A 19,204-nucleotide genomic window follows, 5' to 3' on the forward strand; every position below is an offset into this window, starting at 1 on the left:
TAAAAGGGATGTGCGTGTACGTATGTGTACTTGTATTTTAGAAAAGTGATTCTATTTTCTTCAAGATTTAAAAATATCACTATATTATTTTTCTTAGGGCTGTGCCACACGGCTTGTGGGATCTTAGTTCCCCAGCCAAGGATCGAACCCCAGCCCTCGGCAGTGAAAGCGCAGAATCCTAACCACTGGACAGCCAGGGAATTCCCAAAATACCACTATAATTTAAAAATGCATAATGTGTGCCTACTAGAATGAGAATCTACTTAGTCAAAATTCCACCATATTAAGCTTCTTGTTTGTACTTATCAAGCAGAGGCATGTGTGTTCATCTATGTTCTATATTTGCACTGCATTTGCATCACTATTGCATGACAATAATGTTAATTATTTTAAGAATATCAAAGACAAGATATTTTAACTTTTGACTGATCTTTGATCAATAACCTTGACTCACTGTTTTTCCATCCTGGCTGATAAGCCCTAAGGATGTGATTAAAGAATAAGTAATTGCTGTACTGTGCTTGTCTGAAGTAGAAATACAAGCTCAGTTATTTGCACAATAGTCTAATGTCTACATAAAAATAAAACTAACAGTTAATTTGAAAAAATCAGTTAAAATAATTCATTGATTCAACTAGATGTGATACTATGCAGATTAATTGTAAGTTCAATCCTCCCTTTGTGGTTCAAGAGAATGTTAGTGATTTAGTTGTTTAATGCTGTGAGACATTTTATTCTTCTAGTATTTATCCTAGAGTTATGTATAAGGATTTCTGAACAGAGACTAGAACTGAAAGCTATTATTTTAACTTGGGATTGTCCAAGCAAATGCATTAAAAATAAAAATTGCTACATGCCTCTAGATCAAACCTGTCAAATTTCTAATACAAATGAAATTAAAATGCAACAGTCTTTGATGAGAAAGATCATAAGCCATCTATAATTTTAATTTGCTGAAATTGATTATATAATCTACAACAAAAAATGTGATTATCAAAGGATAAAGTCTAGGTTTTAAATTAGATCAGTAAAGTGTGTGTCTGCATCTTCCAGGCTATAACTGAATTGTTAATCACAGGTGATTTTATAGATTAAATATTTCTCCTAAAATTAAGATGTCCAGAAGGAAAAAAAAACCTTACTATTTACTTTAAATGATGTAGTTTTTGTTTCCTCAAGGTATGCTATTCTACAGCTCTAATACAGTTAATAAAGCTGAGAAATGAATATAATTTGAAACATGTCTAAAGAGAAATAAAAATAAAATATCCATGTACATAGTCATTATTAATGTAGTTAAATGGAATTTCAAAAATGTAGACAATACACAATACTGATCAATATTCTGTAAAAACCAAAATGGGAAAATAATTTGAAAAAGGATACATGTATATGTGTAACTGAATCACTCTGCTGTATACCTGAAACTAACATGACATTGTTAATCAACTATACTTCAATATAAAATAAAAAAAATTTAATGTAGACAAAAATAAACTTCTATTTGTCATTGTAGTTAAGTCTGGGCTGCGAAGTAAAAAATATCTGAAGTTGATTCCTGACTTAGTCGTTTACTATCTGTTTAACTTTGGGCAAGTCTCAATTTCCATATTTATAACATGGAGGAAGAATACTTCCTACCTCACAGGGGTACAGATGTAGATGTTTAAGATAAAGACTACTAAACAACAGAGGAGGCTTCTGATTATGTTGGGCCAAAATAATCAGAAGCCTCCTCTCTTATTTAAGTGTGTATACATATATACACATCTATATGTATATATATACATATAGTGGTTATCAAGTGTGCAAACTATATATATATATAGTGCAAAAGTATATGTAATGATTATCAAGTGTGCAAAAAGAATAGTAGTGAATAGGTGTACATTTATATTGTAACCATCATTTTCGGTTAAATGACTATGGATTTTTCAGTTATTGTAAACTTGTTAGTTTTGAGAATCAGCTTATCAAGTAAGTCTTTTCTAGAAGAGCTAAGAAAAATTTTGTCCCCTTTTAGTCATTTAACAGTTTCCAACTTTACCTGTTTGTCTTTAGTAGCTTCTGAAAGGAGAAGATTCTTCTATGCTGACTTTTTCACCACATAGCTAATATTTTAAAATTTATCTGTATAATAGTTAAAAACAATCATGCTATTAAAAAAAACTACACCTAGAAATATTCTCTGGAAATCAAATTAAGTTCAAATTATTTCTTAAAAGAATTTATGCTATGCAGAAAAAATACATGGCTCTGCTAAAAAGAAAAGAAAAAAAATTGTAGACCAATAACTGGAAGATAAAATGTTGTTGTTTGTTCCTAATGAAAACTCCTTAAATTTTGAAAGAAAAAACATATAATCTTAGTTATGTAAAATAAATTTTCATTCAAACAAGTATAACTCGAGCAAAATATGACTGGGGTTTTTGGCTTTTAAACTATTTCCTTACATTTAACCAAAAGTCTTTAATTTATATTTTGACAAACAACATGACCTTTGAAGGTGTGCTTGCTAAGCAAAAGTTTACAACTCCACTACATTAATCTATTAAAAGCCTAACATGTTAGACATTTTTAGCAGGAGAGCAAACACCTTTAAAATAAACAGGGAAAATATTTAATTTTCTGTAAATAAGCAAAACATAAGTTTAATAAATTGGATCATTCATAGTGTTTATGGAACTTTAAAACTTTAATGTATTTTGGGGTCCTAGGTAACAGGGACATGCTATTAAAATTAAGATGACTACAGAACTGTTTTTATAGTATTTTTCAAAACAAAATTCTTAAATTCAAGACAGATCTATGTTGTGATACAGCAGAGTATTATAGTGAAATTTCAGTCAAATTTTAAATTGCATGTACAAGATATATCTAATATTCAAGTTAGTAAATTATTTGAAATATGTAATATTGCCTTATAAAATGTAGGGTTTTTTCATAAAATCTGTCAATGAGTTAACATCTTTAATTTGTTCAAAAAGAATCACCACCTTTGCTACTTAATACACTCTTGTTTGATATTTACTATTCAAATCTATAACCAAATTAGTTGTAGCACTTTGGAACATTTCAGGCTATATGATCATTACACATCTAATTTTGCATTATTTACGTAAGCTCCTTTACCATGGTAAAAGATGTAATATTGTATGATGTAGTGAAAAGCACACTATCCAGAGAGAGATAAATTCTGTTCCAGACTGTCACTAACTAGCTTTTGTGACCTTGGGCAAGTCACTTCAAAAGAAATGGAACCTTCTGGAAAACAACAAATCTTAAGTAGGTGTAACTGATCACACTTAAACAGTATTTGTGTTTTAGTAAGTTACTTTAGAAAAAATTGCAAGTTATGCACAAAGACCAAAAATCCCAAAGGATGACCTTCCTAAGCAAAAAACAAACAAAAACACAATAAACTAGAGATTCAGGGATATTTCATGTCTACGAGCATGTATTTCACTAAAATGTCCCTCTTTCTTTACTTGGAGGCACTGATAATGAGAACAGAAGGAAAATCCTAACAGCGAACAAATTAAGTATATTTTCATCAAAACATTGCTAGTTATGAGTTACCTCAGCATACTGCTAGTTCCGTCAAGCTTGAGTATTTATCTCATAACCTTTGCATTGTTGTCTGCAGAGAAATGTTAACCCTAACACAGAGTAAATGTCTAAGAGACATCTCCTTTCTCTTCCTTGCTTTATTAAAAAATTTAAATCATTGCATAATTCCCAAGATAAGTTATCTACAACCAGTGACCCAATCTATTTAGCATAGTGAAAAGCTCATGGAATTTGAAGCTACTCCTAATTCGGTGGTCTTAGGCAAGCCATTTAGCTAATTCTGGACTAGTTTGATTCTTCATTTGCAAAGAAAAAAGAACGACAAGGAGGATAAAAACGTCTGCACCACCTAACTCACAGGATTATTTGGAGTGTTAGATGATTATATGTGAAGTTTTTTGTCAGGAGAAATTCACCAACAAATATCAATTTTATGTAGAGAAACTGTAGTTTTTAAGGAAACATTAAAATAAGGATAGTGTTTGTCTTTTATATTCAGTAGCACTATGGCAGAATATGTGTCATCGTTTATACTTTTAAGTCTACTAATTATCTCATGAGATTCATTAAAGAAACTAAACAGGGTTTGCTTCTCTGACAAAAAAATATATTTTTATAATACCTTCTACTAATCTAGCTTTTCCAAGGGAAAATGAAGTGTGAACTCCCAGTGAGTAAAACTATTCACCCCACGTGGTTAACTACTGTTACAAAAATCTATCTTACAGAAATGCTTGAATGTAATTCAAATAAATGAGAAACCTGAAACCTCCCAAAGTTCCAGGTTGCAAGGATTGCCAGGACTTAGAGCGATACACCTTAGATTGTGATTTAACATTCTATATCTAAGCCAAGCCATAACAATAATAGATTTTCCTTTTTTCTTCCAAAAACTCTCCCTCCAGACCTATTCTCACAAATATTTTTATCTTCACGCAGAAAGAAAACTATTAGGAACTTGGCTCTTGTGCCGGAACCTATTTTAAATTGGAACCAAATCCTCAATTTTTCCTAAAAAGCCTTATCAGATTTATTCATCCTAGTACTCTTCTCTTGTTCAATATGATCACATCTTTATTTCCCAGCCCACTATGACTATTGTGTCATTGCATATTTATATGTTTGAAGTTAGTAAGGCCAGTGATATTATTCTAATTGTGCTGAATAAAATTCAATGAGTGCTCACCACAACTTTCTAATAGAAACCCAAAACTCCTGAAAGATTAAACATAATAAATACATTGTTAATTGTTCCTTTGATGTATAGTCTTAAACATATTTGAACCTAAAATTTTAATACACACACTGGCTGATGGAATGAATATTGTCCCAGGGATCATGCTGTCTTTGACATTCAATAGATATGTGAACTTAAGGAAAAAAAAAAACTTGTCTATGTGGCTTTCCTCATATGTCAAAATAGTCTAGTACCTGTTTCACAGGACTGTTGTGAGTTTCAGAGGAGACAAAATCTGTAAAATCCTGAAGTGTAAAAGAACAGTTTTTTTTTTTTTTTTTTTTGGAAGTACAGTTGATTTACAATATTGTGTTAGTGTCAGCTGTCCAACAAAGTGATTCAGTTATATACATATATATTTTTTTCAGATTACTTTTCATTGTAGGTTATTATAAGATATTGAATATAGTTACAGTGCTATACAGTAAATCCTTGTTGCTTATCTATTTTATGTATTGTAGTTTGTATCTGTTAATCTCATACTCCTAATTTATTCCCCCCTCTTCCCCTTTGGTAACCATAAGTTTGTTTTCTATGTGTGTACGTTATTTCTGTTTTGTATGTAACGCAGGCTCAGCGGCCATGGCTCACGGGCCCAGCCGCTCCGCGGCATGTGGGATCTTCCTAGACCGGGGCACGAACCCGAGTCTCCTGCATCGGCAGACAGACTCTCAACCACTACGCCACCAGGGAAGCCCCCAAGAACAGTTTTAAAATGATAATGTAATCATTCACATAGTTAAAAACCTGGTAGTAGTGCCTTTCATACTTACTGAGAGGTACTATTTCAGGTAATTACTTTAGACTTAATGCAGAGACTCATGATGATTCTACTTGGTTTTTGGTTTTTTCTTCCCCCAAAACTCAGTTGCTTCAGTTACTGGCAAAGCATGTTCTTAAGTGATTTAGTTGCTAACATTAGTGTATGATATAAAGAAGATATAAAGTGTAAGGACATTTCCAAAGGAAATATTAAACATTATGTTCTCAGAATGTCTTCCATTTCTTTGAAAGATGATGCTTCCTTGAGTTGTCAGTCTCCATCCTGGAACCTAACCTTAACTTGGAATTCTAGTTTTTTCTAGTGAATATAATCCACCCATTTCCTTAGTAATGCTATTACTAACTTTTGCAATCCTAACATATTATTAGTAATTATAAGTAGTTCAACATTTGATGTACATTATATGATATTATCTACTGGCTGATTGTGTTCAATCTTCACTGACACCTATTTTAAATCTTTACTAAAATTATATGACTTATAATTAAAATTCTGTCCAGTTAAACAATATTTTCCTCAAACTAAAAAAACACATTCTAATGCAGAGAAAGCTTTCGACAAAATTCAACACCCATTTATGATAAAAACCCTCCAGAAAGTAGGAATTCTATTAAGATGTATCCATATTGCCTCTGAAACAGGAAAAAGGAGAACTGACCTAAAGTTATACAGCCAGATTTGATTACTCTAATTCACAACATTGTTTAATGTTTTTAGCATTTCTAATATTTGTTAGGTTAGTGCAAGTAATTATCTCCTATTTTTTCTTAGAGTTGTATGATCCTGAAATTGTCTGGTGCTTTACATCATATTCAATTCTATATAGTTTTTGAGTTTTAGTGCCATTGTAAATTAACTCAATTTTTCCTCATTCTGTCTCAAGTCTTGACCAGTGTATTTTCATAGAAGTAGTATCTCTACTTTCTATAGAGCGATTTTCCATCTCTAGCCTTTGAAAATAGGAATCTAAGAGCTCTGTCATTTTTCATCTGGTTTTTTGTTGTTGTTCTGTTCTTTGTATTTCTTCTCCTCTGTCTATTCTGCAGTTTCCCCCTTAAAAAAAGATATATGGTATTTTGCTTGCTATACATGCTTCCTCAGGCACATAGAAACAGTCAATGCTTAACATTATTAAATAATGTTAAGAGTAATGAAATCCAAGGCATTTTGGCAGACACACAAGTTCATTTAGCACTTACAAAAACCATTTCAATCCAGTTGGCCCTTTAGTTCACTGGGATCCTCAAGTTGACACCAAACAAGCTCTACTGGTTGCTATTAAAGTATCAGAGCTTAGAAAAGACTAATAGAGTTTCACCGGAAAGGCGGTAGCTGCTGAATCCCAATGCCATAATTAAGACATGAATCCCAGCTTTGAAGTGACAACTTTTTCAGTTGTTTCCCTAACCCTGCCGGATCCACAGCTGTGCCTCCTAACAAACACAGTTTAAACACTTAACAACTTGACTTATTTCAATAGCTCCTTTCAGTGTTGTTTGTTTTAATTTGACACTGGTTCCATACCAAGAGGTACTGCACATAAAGAAATGAACTACGAAGTTTTCCTAAACGGATTATGATGAAAAGTTCACTTAGATTAAATGGCTATTCTGCTGTAGTCTATGATAAAAATCTAAGTGTAAAGAAAGTAACTAGGCACCATGTCTAATTTACTAAATGTCTAATTTACCATTTGTTCCTGCTTTGAGGGGAGTTTTAGGGGATAGCAAATATAAAATAACCTCTACCAAGTCTCTTTCATCGTTGTTGTTGTTGCCCTAAAAAATGTCAGATACTAAAAAGAAAATAAAAATAATGTCTTCGAGCTAGGTAAATGAAAATTTAATTGGTCATTTTACTCTGATATCTGAATAATTAACTGATATGTTCATTTCCAATATGTCACAAATGAATATCTTCAAAGATCTATACCATATTAAAGTCAGAATTTTGGGATCTCGTTGGAAAAGTTCTTAAAATATTGGTAAGCTATTGATACCACGTGGTCAATGGTTTTCTTTTTGAAATTGTATAAATGTATGTACATAGTCCTTATAAAATAGATTTGAGTATAAAATGAGCAAGCAACTGTTTTTTATTCTGAGCTACAGTTTCACCTGATATAGTTACATCAAAGGTTAAAATCAATTTTAATACCCAAATGCAATAATTGTATATCATTTTTAATTTTTGAATATTCCATCCCTTGCAAAACAGCTACATTGAATCTTTTTTTTAAAATCTGTTACCAGACTTCCCTGGTGGCGCAGTGGTTAAGAATCTGCCTGCTAATGCAGGGGACACAGGTTCAATCCCTGGTCCGGGAAGATCCCACATGCCCTGGAGCAACTAAGTCCTTGCACCACAACTACTGAGCCTGTGCTCTAGGGCCCGTGAACCACAACTACTGAGCCCACGCACAGCAACTACTGAAGCCTGCACCCTCTAGCCACAACTACTGAGTCAACGTGCTGCAACTACTGAAGCCCATACGCTTAGAGCCCATGCTCTGCAATAAGAGAAGCCACGACAATGAGAAGCCCACACACTGCAACGAAGAGTAGCCCCAACTCGCCGCAACTTGAGAAAGCCCGCGCGCAGCAAGGGAGATCCAATGCAACCAAAAAAAAAAAAATCTGTTACCTTTTGCTTACTTCACCTTTTCATGCTTGTTTACCAGACTAAGAATTAACCCTTTGTTTTCAGTGTGGTTTGAAAGGCAGCAGCATCTACATCCCCAGGGAACTTGTTAGAAATGCAGAATTTCAGGCCCCAGATAGAATCTACTGAATCAGGATCTGCATTTTAACGGGGTTCCCCAGATGAATGGTATGCACATTAAAGTTTGAGAAGCACAGGAATAGAATATAACTTCCTAGAAACTGGAGTTTAAAATAAGTCATCAGCAGTGATGGTGATTAATTAGAAGTTGTGTATTGGCTCTATTTCTCAAGTGTTTAGATTCTGTTAACAGCTACACTGCTATATAATTTTTTAGCATTGGCCTTATATTCCCATAACTGTTTACTCTTGTATGCAATTCGAAGTCATTCAGAAGCCATATGATATTTAATGGATTCAAACTCCCTTCTTCAAATACTCCTTCTTTGCACTCATTCACTTTACAAAATGGCCAGCATATATCGTAAGTGTTTTATCTCATGGATGTTAAAACCGAGTTCATGAGCTAAGAAAAGTTGCAGGACAAGGGATGTTGTAAGAAATGTGGAGCCTGACTGAAGGCTAAAATAACAGTCTTAAACTGAGCAATTTTTTTCCTGGTGTAAGCAGAAAAAACAATGAAATCCTTCCTGATGACGGTAGAGCAAATTCTCCATGTAAAAGTTTTATTGTTTGTGTGTTTTCGTGTATGTTTATTACCCATTCTTAAGCGTCTTTTTAAAAAAAATTTAATGTATTCCCATGTTTTTTTGAAGATATTTGATCCTAGTAAAACTAGCAAACAAGTGTCAAATAACAGTTGAGATATTCCAAATATACAATATGAGAAGTGAGAGAGAAGCCAGCCTAGGCAGTTTCAAAAAGGTTGCATATTTCACACTAAACTGAAAACCAGGTCCTATCACCTAACACTCTGGCAGTGTTCTTCTCTACTTGAGTTCTTTTTTGTCCCCTTCTTTCCCCTCTGCCACAAAGTAAAATAAAGCAGTCTAAGGTTATGCAGGGGAGAAAGGTAAGCTTTGCTTTGGCACATTTTGCCTACATTTACCTGACCCATATTCCCTTACACATACAACTCCCGACATGAGCAATAAGATCACGCAACAAGCAGACTGAAGTTTAGAAAATTCACTTAAAATTTTCCCCAAATTATATTTAAACCTTCAGGAAAATGTACATTAAAGTCCTTAGGTAAATATGTATTTATAAAAACAAAACCATCCTTTGGGGTATGTACGTTTCTTGCTATATTAAGTAAATGGGCTTTTCAAGTCCTTTTTAAAGAGTTAAAATATTTATATACTTTAATGCATTGATGCTTTAGTCTATTCACTCTACCTTCATGTCAAGATACATTTTGCATGTTTTATAACATCATATGCACAATAGACGTGTTTTTAATAATCTAAGTTCAAAACAAAGTGTGGAAAACATAGCATTTTCTATACCTAAGTCAGATTGGGAAATTGTACAGCTTAATAAAGCCAAAGAAATAAACAAGCAAGTCCTGGATATATTTAACTTTCTGATAAGGTACAAAACTATTTCTGCATTTGAGCAAAGGAGGGAACAGGCAAGGTTGTAGAGTAAATTAAATAATGTTATCACCCAATACCTTACATGAGCTCCAGTTAACACTCATTTCACATCTCTGAGACTTAGTTTTCTTTTCTGTAAAATTAAGGGGTTGGACTAAATGATCTTTCTGGTCCCTTCCACTTCCAGAGTTTATGAAACTTGGACCATTCTTGGTATATTATAATGTACCACCTGGCACTCGATATTTGTTAAATTTAATCTAATGTGACTATATATTACTTTTTTGTTGTTGTTGCTTATTGTTTTTGCCCAATCAGAATATAAGCTTCTCAAAGGAGATACTGCCTTAAATTTCTTTAAGGACCCCCTTTCTCAACCCAGTCCAACCACCACATTTAAAGTATTGTAATGCTGGACCAACAATAGGTTTTTAGATATTGAGGGCTAATGAATCAATGTGTTGAAACTGGAAATACTTGCAGAGCCAAGGGACAAGGAAAGAATACATGGTAGAGCTTTCTGTAAACCATCATATAAATTTTTTTTATTGGAAAGGGCCTTGAAATAATGTAAAACTTCTTCATTTTACATTTGGGAAAACTGTATTCCAGGGAGATGAAGTTATTTGTTCAAGATCACTCTCTGGATACTAATAAAATATAAATCATAAAATACCTTGTGTTCACACAATTTAAATAAACCTCTGCTCTCATTTCCTGTACCCAAAACCACAGGAAAAAGGAGTTTATAATCCTGAAGACAACAGTAAATGATTTGCATATTGGGAGCTTAATGTCCTTTGGTTGATATGATACAAACCTACACACAATTGATTCCCAAAGATATTTTGCTTCAAAGATGGCATATCAGAAGAAAATCAGTATTTACAAATCATTGTCAAATATTCTCTAAAACAAATCCTATATAAAATATAGATGTCCTAAAAGAAAAACAAATTAGGCAATAACACTAAAAATGTGCCACATTAAGTAAAATTAAAGTTTATGGAGTGTCATTATGATGGGTCATAATTTGAATTATTCTTATAAATAAAACAGAGTAAGTGTATGAGCATATATGAGCATGTACTGTTAAGTTTCAATAGTCTTATTATTTTATTATATAATATTTACAGGGTTAGTAAGAGGAGGAGAATATGACACAAGTAAACAGTTAAAAGATAGACTTATTTAGATATATTTGAATATACTTGTCTTTGAAATTTTTATTTTTTAATCCAAGAAGCATTATTTTTTGTTTTCTTTATATTCAGAACTTTGAGGAAATATACTCAAAGAAATACGAGGCAAGGCAGGTGTTGGGAAAAGCTCTGGTTTGGAAGCCAAAAGTCCTGTATAGGCTTCCCCTCTTACTAACTGCAAAGCCTTAGAGATAGGATTTCACCTGTCTGACCTTCAGTTTCCTCATTGAAAAAATAGGTACAACCATGCTTTCTTTTTCTACTCAAAGTTTTTTATTAGACTAAAATATTTACTTTTAAAATTATATAAAATATAGGATACTGTATAATTTTTTATTTGTTTTCAGTATGCGGGCCTCTCACTGTTGTGGCCTCTCCCGTTGCGGAGCACAGGCTCCGGACGTGCAGGCCCAGCAGCCATGGCTCATGGGCTCAGCCGCTCCACGGCATGTGGGATCTTCCCGGACCGGGGCACGAACCCATGTCCCCTGCATCGGCAGGCGGACTTGCAACCACTGCGCCACCAGGGAAGCCCGGATACTGTATAAATTAAACTAGGAGAATGAATTGAAACAAGAGGGTGGCAGAAAATTTAATGTTCTGTTTTCATTTCATATGACAATAAATGAATTGTAAAAATCAGTACAATCTTGATTTGCATTCTAATAACTTGAAGATTTAAAAAGAAAGGAATTTTCATATAGTTTAATTAAAATCCATCAGGAAATTAGTTTTATTGTCATGCTAAAGGATATGTAAGATTAATATAGTTTTTATTGAGAGAGAAAAATCCTCTCCTAGAATTTATTCTCTTCTTTCTTTTGCCTTTCCTCTTTTTGTTTTCCCAAATCTACATATTCAAGATGAGCAGATTAGGTGGAAAAAATCATTCTTTCAGATCTGGGCTGGAAATGACAACTATAGCCATTGTCACCCTTAGATTTAAAATTTATTATACTGATTTGATGCTTAACACATTAAAGTCAATTAAAAGGGCAGCTTAAAATCCTTGATCAGTTGAGGATGTTTAGAGTGTAAAAGATAATAGAAGCATTTATGATTTCTGCCAAGCCACTCTTCTAATTCAAAAACCGTAATTGAAAAAGACTCTTTATCCAATTTATTTTTACTGTTTGATAATGAGAATGCAGTCTTTCTACAGATGTAACCAAATCTCAAGACACTTTTCACCCTAAAATAGCTTTCTTCATGTGATAAACCTGTGTTTTACAATTAATGTTGCACAGGGCATAAATCTTGAGGGACCATTACATACAGGTTATTTGATGTTTTCTCTCAACAAAAGATGAGCACATTTTGGGGATGATGCCTTCTAGATGAACTTCTATTGAAAACTGAAACCTTTTCAAGTAGGATTAGATTAACTTAAACAATGCAAGCCAGTCTGGAATATCAAGGCATCTTACATAGTTTTCTTCATTCTGGATACTGAATGATCAATAAAGTCTTCAGATAATAGAACTCTGCTCAGACAATGACATGTAATTTGGAATGTTATAAAGTCAATCCAATTAAATATACTTATAAATTTTATTTTTCACAAAGGTAAAATTTACATATGTCATTGATGAAAGAATGTATCATCTATTTTTATGGCATACTCTTTCTTACCTCCCCAATTCCCAGTGATGTTGAGCCAACCTCAGTGCATGTGGAGATACGGACAATTTGAGAATTGCCCATTTCCCACACACACAAAAATAACTTCCTACAAATGCAGTACAAAGCAAGGGTTCCTTTACCTCTGAAGATTGACATAGTAACTGTGTATGTTCGTATGAACATGCTTTGACAAAGGCCTTAAAGTCCTTTGTGTGTGTGTGTGTGTGTGTGTGTGTGTGTGTGTGTTAGGAGAGATCTGTCTGAGGCGGACACCTTCTCAAAATATTTAAATTTGAGCCCCTATGACAATTCCACAAAGCAAAAAGGAGGGGGAATAAAAATGAGAAAGAAACTTTCACTGAAAACATAGAAATAATGACCCATGGGAAGAGGACACACCAGAAAGAATGGGATGCCGAGAAACAGTTTCAGGAGTGTATGGCGAGAAATTCAGAAAAGTTGAAAATACTCCCCAAAGTACAATATTTAAATCCTTAGCTGTAACCAAAGGAAAACAGACATTTGCAGGCATGATAAAAAATATAAGAAATCCAAGGAATTCCACTATAAATCTTGTTTGAAATAAAACAGCAAAAGACATACACAGACGGCAAGAAATATTCTCGTGAGGAAAATTTGAAAAATCTGTAAGTTTAAAGTAGAGTTTCCGTGGTTCCTTTTTTAAAAAAAACATCTTTGAGGTCACTGAAGGGGAAGAGAGTCCAAGGTAGCTAGTGGGAAGAAAGAAGTAAAATGGAGATTAGTGGAGAAATTACCTAGGTAGGTAATGCAGGGAAGCAGCAGCGAGGGAAGACTGATGGGAGAAGGAAAAAGAATAGAGATAGAGGTGTTTGCTAGGGCCTCAAGAGGAGGAAAAAGCCAAGATTAAGGGACTCTGATGGTTGGTAGAGAAAGAGCTGAAGTGGGTAAGGATGGGAGGGATGATATGGTGCACGGAGATGATGCAGGGAGGTGTGTGGAAAATGAAGTGCGGTGGGCATAAGTGTGCTTGCAAGTGACTGAAGGAGTTTACTCTGATGGTGGAAGATGGGGAATTTGGAAGGTTGGGTATGGAAGCCGAGATGAGCCTAAAGATAAAACTATAGAGATGATTATGACTAAAGAGAAATTCTCTTTTCCAAAATGACATTCTTAGTTTTATTGATTTACCTTAGGCCCTCTTCATTCATTTGTCCTCTTCTCTGGATGTTACAGTATCTTCTTACCTTATTTACCTCAACTCTCTATTCCAATGCATTAGTTTATTCAAATACACATTTAAAGAAAACAACAAAAATGTTTCTATTGTGTGCCACCTACTGCCTAATTTTCTCACCTGTTTATTTGTTGTTGTTTTTAACATATCTGCTTTAAAAATCTTCAAAGTGGACTATGCCTACAAAATACACACACAAACCCCCTAACTCCACAGTGGGACATCAAGCCTCACCCCCACCCGCCCTTTCCTTACTTAAGTCTGTATCAGGTTCTTCCAGGTCTACCTCCTGGCTAGCCACTGCTTATGAATGCCTATTTTTCAAAGCCAGAGAGACACCTTCTTTATGAATCTTTTTTCAACTTCTTAGCAAAAATTAATTCCTCCCTCCATTATGTTCAATTAGAGCATTAATCACATTGTATCATAAATTTGTCAAAGTCTCCTGGCTCACAGAAACCCAAACAACCTTTTCCCATTCTCTTTTGCATTCCTGTAGCCTAGCACATTGTCTGGCACAGTAGGTGACTAATTAATGTTTGCAGATTCTTTGGTGAATAAATAAACAGATGACCCTCCTTTAAAATACATGAAGCAAGATTATTGGAGAAAATCAGATTTCAAAATTTCATCCCCTGAATAATTCCCCTTCCTACTAATAGAAAATGTGGCAGCCATACATATTTTGTCAATTTAGCTTAAACCAGTGGTTTATATAAAGTCTCCTTGTCCGCACGCCTCCCCTCTCTTCGCCAAGAACCTTGTAAATCCTGATTAAAGGCTGTTGTGGACTGCTTGCACAGAGAAAAGGAGAATTTTCTGCTTTCTAAATCCCTTACCAGATTTCTCCCTGCCACCAGCAGTCTGGAAGCTCTCTATCAGGAATTTCTATCTTTCAAAGAACATAAAGTTTTGAATACAAAGAGAAGAAATAATGTGAAAACTGCAATTCCTTCTGCCAGGCCTCCCAGCTGCCAAAACCCAACATTGCTTGGGCATCCATCAGAATCGCATTCAGGTGATTAAAAAAAAAAGTCTCCTTTCAACCTTTAGCAAATGATTGAACTCTAAAAACTGAATGCGCTTTTATGCTTGGTCTGAGTTTCCTTCCCATTCCTGTATTTCAAACGCATAGCAACTCTAAGTTTGCTGGCTTTGCTGATATAACAGGTAAGGGAAGCCTTCCACCCAAGGGAAGAAAACAAAACCCCAGATTTACAAAACAGAAGAATTCTTTGCTCCTGCTCCCTTTCCCCCAAATCTCCTACCTGCCTCCAAACCAAAATACAGTCAGTAGGTAAGCAGTTTGTTGCGATCCTCTCTGAAGATAATTTCCTTGGGAAGGAAACTCAGTTCCAAGGCCCAGACGCCTCCACACACGCTGCCTTCATCCCCTCCCTCTTGCCCTGTGCAACCTTCTCCAACTGCGCGCTGCGGTCCTTCTCCCAGAGCTAAAGAAAAAAAATTGTCTGCAATCAGGGGAAACGGATTAGCCTCTAATTCGGGGAAGCAGGGGGTTGCTCCCTTAAAGGGAGAAGAGCAGACTCAGAAAGGAAGTCGCAGCGGGCTTCCGTCTTGTAAAAGCCCATTTCTGAATCTTCCCAATTTGGCGCGCCGGTCTCTAGGAGTGACTGCGCAGCTTTATAATAAAGAGGACGGTGGCCTGCCCCTGCGGCAGCAGCTCCTAGAGCCTTTTGTAACTTCCAATTTTCAGTCCCTTCTCTCACTTAAGGGGACTCTCCACCCTGTGCCAGCGCCTCCAATCGTCCCCCTCCCACACCTCGCCATTTCACTGGGAAGACGACCCTCTTCGCTTTCTAGGGAGCTTGTTCTGTTGAAAGCAAAGAGACAGCCACAGGATTTTAAGGATACCGGTCTTCACATCCCCCTTCCTTATAATCCAGGGAGGAGAGAAAACAGCGGAAATTTAACACTGGTAACTATTATTTCATCTGAAGAACTAGCCTTCTAGAATGCCGCTAAATAAGTAGATTCATAGTGAATAGTGAAGGTGCAAGCTGAAAACAGGAAGGACTGGGGGGGAGGGTCGTGGGGGACAGGGACAAGGAGGGAAGGAGTGCAGGAAGACCCTACATCTGTATCAGATTCCGGGTTCAAAACCGACCGCGGCCGGGACCGCAGTAACCTCCCCGGCCCCGGCCGCCTCGGCGCGCCTGTGGGGAGCGAGTGAGCGTGATGGATGGGCCGAGAGCGAGAGCGCGGGAAGGAGGCCGAGAGAAGCGAGGGCGGCTGCGCACAGGCCGGGACCAGCCGCTCGGCCTCCTCTCCGCCCGCCGAGGCCCTCCGGGGCTGACATCATTGCCAGAAGGAGGGACTGCCCATGCGAAGGCGTCTGGAGAGCGAGGTTCTCGGGCCTCGCTGGCGGAGGCGCTCCCTCGCCGCTTGGCAGGCGCAGCGCGGTGGTGGCCGGATTCAGCCCGCGTGAGCTGCGCGCGGCAATTCTTATTTTAGCGGAGGGAGGAAGGTATATTTAGACCTTAGCGCGTCCATCTCTGGGTTCATTCGTCAGAACCGCCCGCACACCGTCCGCGCTCCCTCCGACGAACCAGACAAAGGCAAGAAAGGGGGAAACACATACAAATACTATTACTTCGACTTGCTTTCAAATGTCCCCCCACTCGCCCAGGAAAGGATAGCTCTAAGGCTGAGATTTCCCGCCGTGATTGTTTCAAACAAGATTGAGAGTGGAATTCCATTTAGTCTTCCCCAAGTTCAGAAGGTGCCCGAAAGTACCCTTTTTTTTCCTTGAGTCACACCTGTTTTAACCTTTCATGGGATGGGAGGAGTCTCTTTAGTCTAAAGCGCCGCTACCTTCTCCGGTGTTTTGCTCCATGTTGAGGATTCTTCGCACGCTCCTCAGGTTGTTTCCTTGTTGCAGCGCTAAGAGCACGCAAGCGGTGTCAACACCCTCGCCCCCTCCCCACATTTCCTGTCCCCTTCACCGCCTATCGCGATGTTTAAACAATTTCTTCCACACACTTTCCTTCGCACAGTAACGGCTCCTATGTGGGGTTTAAAACCAAGCTTGGGATGTTTCCACGCAAGGACTCGCTTTTGTTTGGTTCTCCCTGCTTAATTTTATTTATTCTTTTGTCCTCGCCCCTCCCTCTTCTCTCAAGTCTTTGCTTTGTGGGTGTGTGCCGCAGTGGCACAAGTTTCTATTCCCAGCCCCCTAGCCAACATTTTGGAAGGGCACCCCGCTTGGAGACTCGACCGCGCGCCCGCAGACGCGCGCGCACACGCACTCCACATGCGCGCCCCAGCGCCCCCACACCCCAAACCGCAAAGGAGGCCAAAGCAGTGAAGCGCAGAATAATTCATTCTGAAAGCGGAGACGCCGTTTGCTGTTGAGCTCTATAAGTCTTTCCTTGGGGGAGAAAAGGAAGTGGTTGGAGCTATACGCTCTTGGAAAGTGACACACACACACACACACACACACACACACACACCTTTATTTTTTCAAGGGGAGGATGTCAATTTGCGGCTAAGCGCGCACATGCAAGTCGTGTCTCCAACCGAGGGCAGACTGCCGCTCCGCTCTTCCAAGTCTCTAAAGAAAAGACCCATTTGCCGCTATGAGCTTTTAAAAAGTCACCTTTTCCGATGACTATCTTAAGAGGCATTCATTATCGCGAAAAGGGGCTGTTTTATGGCTACGCGTTTAAAAAATTAATTCCTTTGTGGACACATAATCTGTTTTTCGGTCCTATCTTAGTCCACGTCATTCATTTATGGGATAGGTAGGCGGGTTTTGACTAAGGGATTAAAAATCATTTCTTTACAGAAAGAGCAACCGCTTTATGTTCGGCTACGCTCTTAGAAAGTCTTTTTTTTTTTTTTTAATGAGAAAATGATGCCGTTTTCCTGCTATGCAATTATAAGACGTTCCTTTTTTTAGAGCTAGGCAGAATTTTCCACACCTACCATCTCCACATCCAGCAGGTGCTGGCTGAGCACAGCCCCAGAAGTAGGACGGGAAGGAAGGGCGGGGAGGCAAGCGTCAGACGGAACTGCACGGGGGACCCTGCGCGCTCCGTGGCGCGCTGCACTCTCCTCTCTGCGCCGAGGGTCGGGCTCCCAAGGATTAGAGCCAGCCTGGCACGGATCCAGATCCGGAGACCCCAGAGATTGGAGCGCAGCGGGGCCGGACCGCCCTGGAAGTCTGAGCCGGGCTCTGGGCTCCGGCCTTTGCCCCTCTGCTCAGACCGCTTCGCCTGGCTAACCCGAGAATCCGGAGTGTGATCTTTTCCCAGCCCCTGCCGCAATCTTGAGTTTCTCTCAGCTTCGCAGAAGCTGGCTGTATCTGTTAAAGTGAAAGACCTTTTTGCACGGCCAATGTTGAGGAAATTCATGCGCGGACACTTTTCTGACAAAAGTGAGAGTTTTTTCAAAGTAACCAAGCCAAGCCGACTGGTGGCTGTGCCAAAAAGATATTCTAGCCGCACTCACCTCCAGGGTTTGCTCTTTCTCTTATCTCCAGGGAAGAGATGGGGGAAGGGAAGACACAGGAAGCGTCTCTAAAATCACTCTGTGGTCCTAGTCAAAGACCCCAAGAGCAGGCAGGCGGAAGCCTCCGCGCAGTAAGTGCGGGACTCACGCTTCACACGCCGCACTCTGTTCTGGCACCCGGACCGGATACTTACCTTGTTGTCCAAGCCACTAGAGGAGAAATGAGGTGGTAAGAAAAAAAGAGAAAAGGCTTCCGCTAGCCCCACGGAGACTGCGACTGCTGTAGCGGGGCTCTGCCGCCACAGCTCGCAGTCCGCGGAGCAGTTGGAGTCGCGAAGGCTTCCTTTGAGGCTGTTTGGGCCGCCCGGGTTGCCTGGGCTGCCTGTGTCGCCGCTGCCAGTGCCACTCTGCGCACTCTGTTCAACTGCCTTTTTGCTTTGCCGCGCGGGCCGCTGCGTGCAGCTTGAGCTCACGGCTCCTCCCGCCCAGACAGTTCGCCGACTGCAAGGAGCCAGTGCCGAGCCAGCCCTTTTCAATGGCGAGTGGGAGGGACTCGATAGAGGGGGAGAAGGGGGAAGGAAGGGGGGTGAGCGAGTGGAAGGCGGGTCGGGGGAGAGAAGTGAACCAGTGCCCTGACCGCCTGCTGGGAGGGGATGGCGCAGCACCAACTGCTGGGTACCCCCCTCTGGTCCCCTCTCCCTGCACCCCACGGCTCCAGGGGCGGCCCCTCCAGGCTAACGGGGAGCCGGGGGAGAAGGGCGGGGGAGAAATGGAGGTAAGCTTAGGAAGTTACCGTTCGCCGCCCCAAGAAGGCGGCAGGAAGCGCGCTGGCGGCACCCTCGAGTGCGGGACCCGCTGCTGGGAAAAACGCGCCGCTTTAGG

At 38.7% G+C, this 19,204-nt stretch overlaps 1 protein-coding gene across 1 annotated transcript in view; it reads right to left on the reverse strand.

Annotated features, from left to right (window-relative positions):
• LOC112411606 (protocadherin-11 X-linked) overlaps nucleotides 1-18,758 on the reverse strand; it is an 89,042-nt gene extending 70,284 nt beyond the window's left edge. Inside the window, exon 1 of the mRNA XM_024762810.1 lies at nucleotides 18,517-18,758. The gene's annotated coding sequence lies outside the window, so the exon portion shown is untranslated. The remainder of the gene's footprint in view (nucleotides 1-18,516) is intronic.
• Between the last annotated feature and the right edge of the window lie 446 nt (nucleotides 18,759-19,204).

Source organism: Neophocaena asiaeorientalis, unplaced genomic scaffold (assembly GCF_003031525.2).
Source record: "Neophocaena asiaeorientalis asiaeorientalis breed wild unplaced genomic scaffold, Neophocaena_asiaeorientalis_V1.1 scaffold636, whole genome shotgun sequence".
In the NCBI taxonomy this organism is placed as follows: Eukaryota; Metazoa; Chordata; class Mammalia; order Artiodactyla; family Phocoenidae; genus Neophocaena; species Neophocaena asiaeorientalis.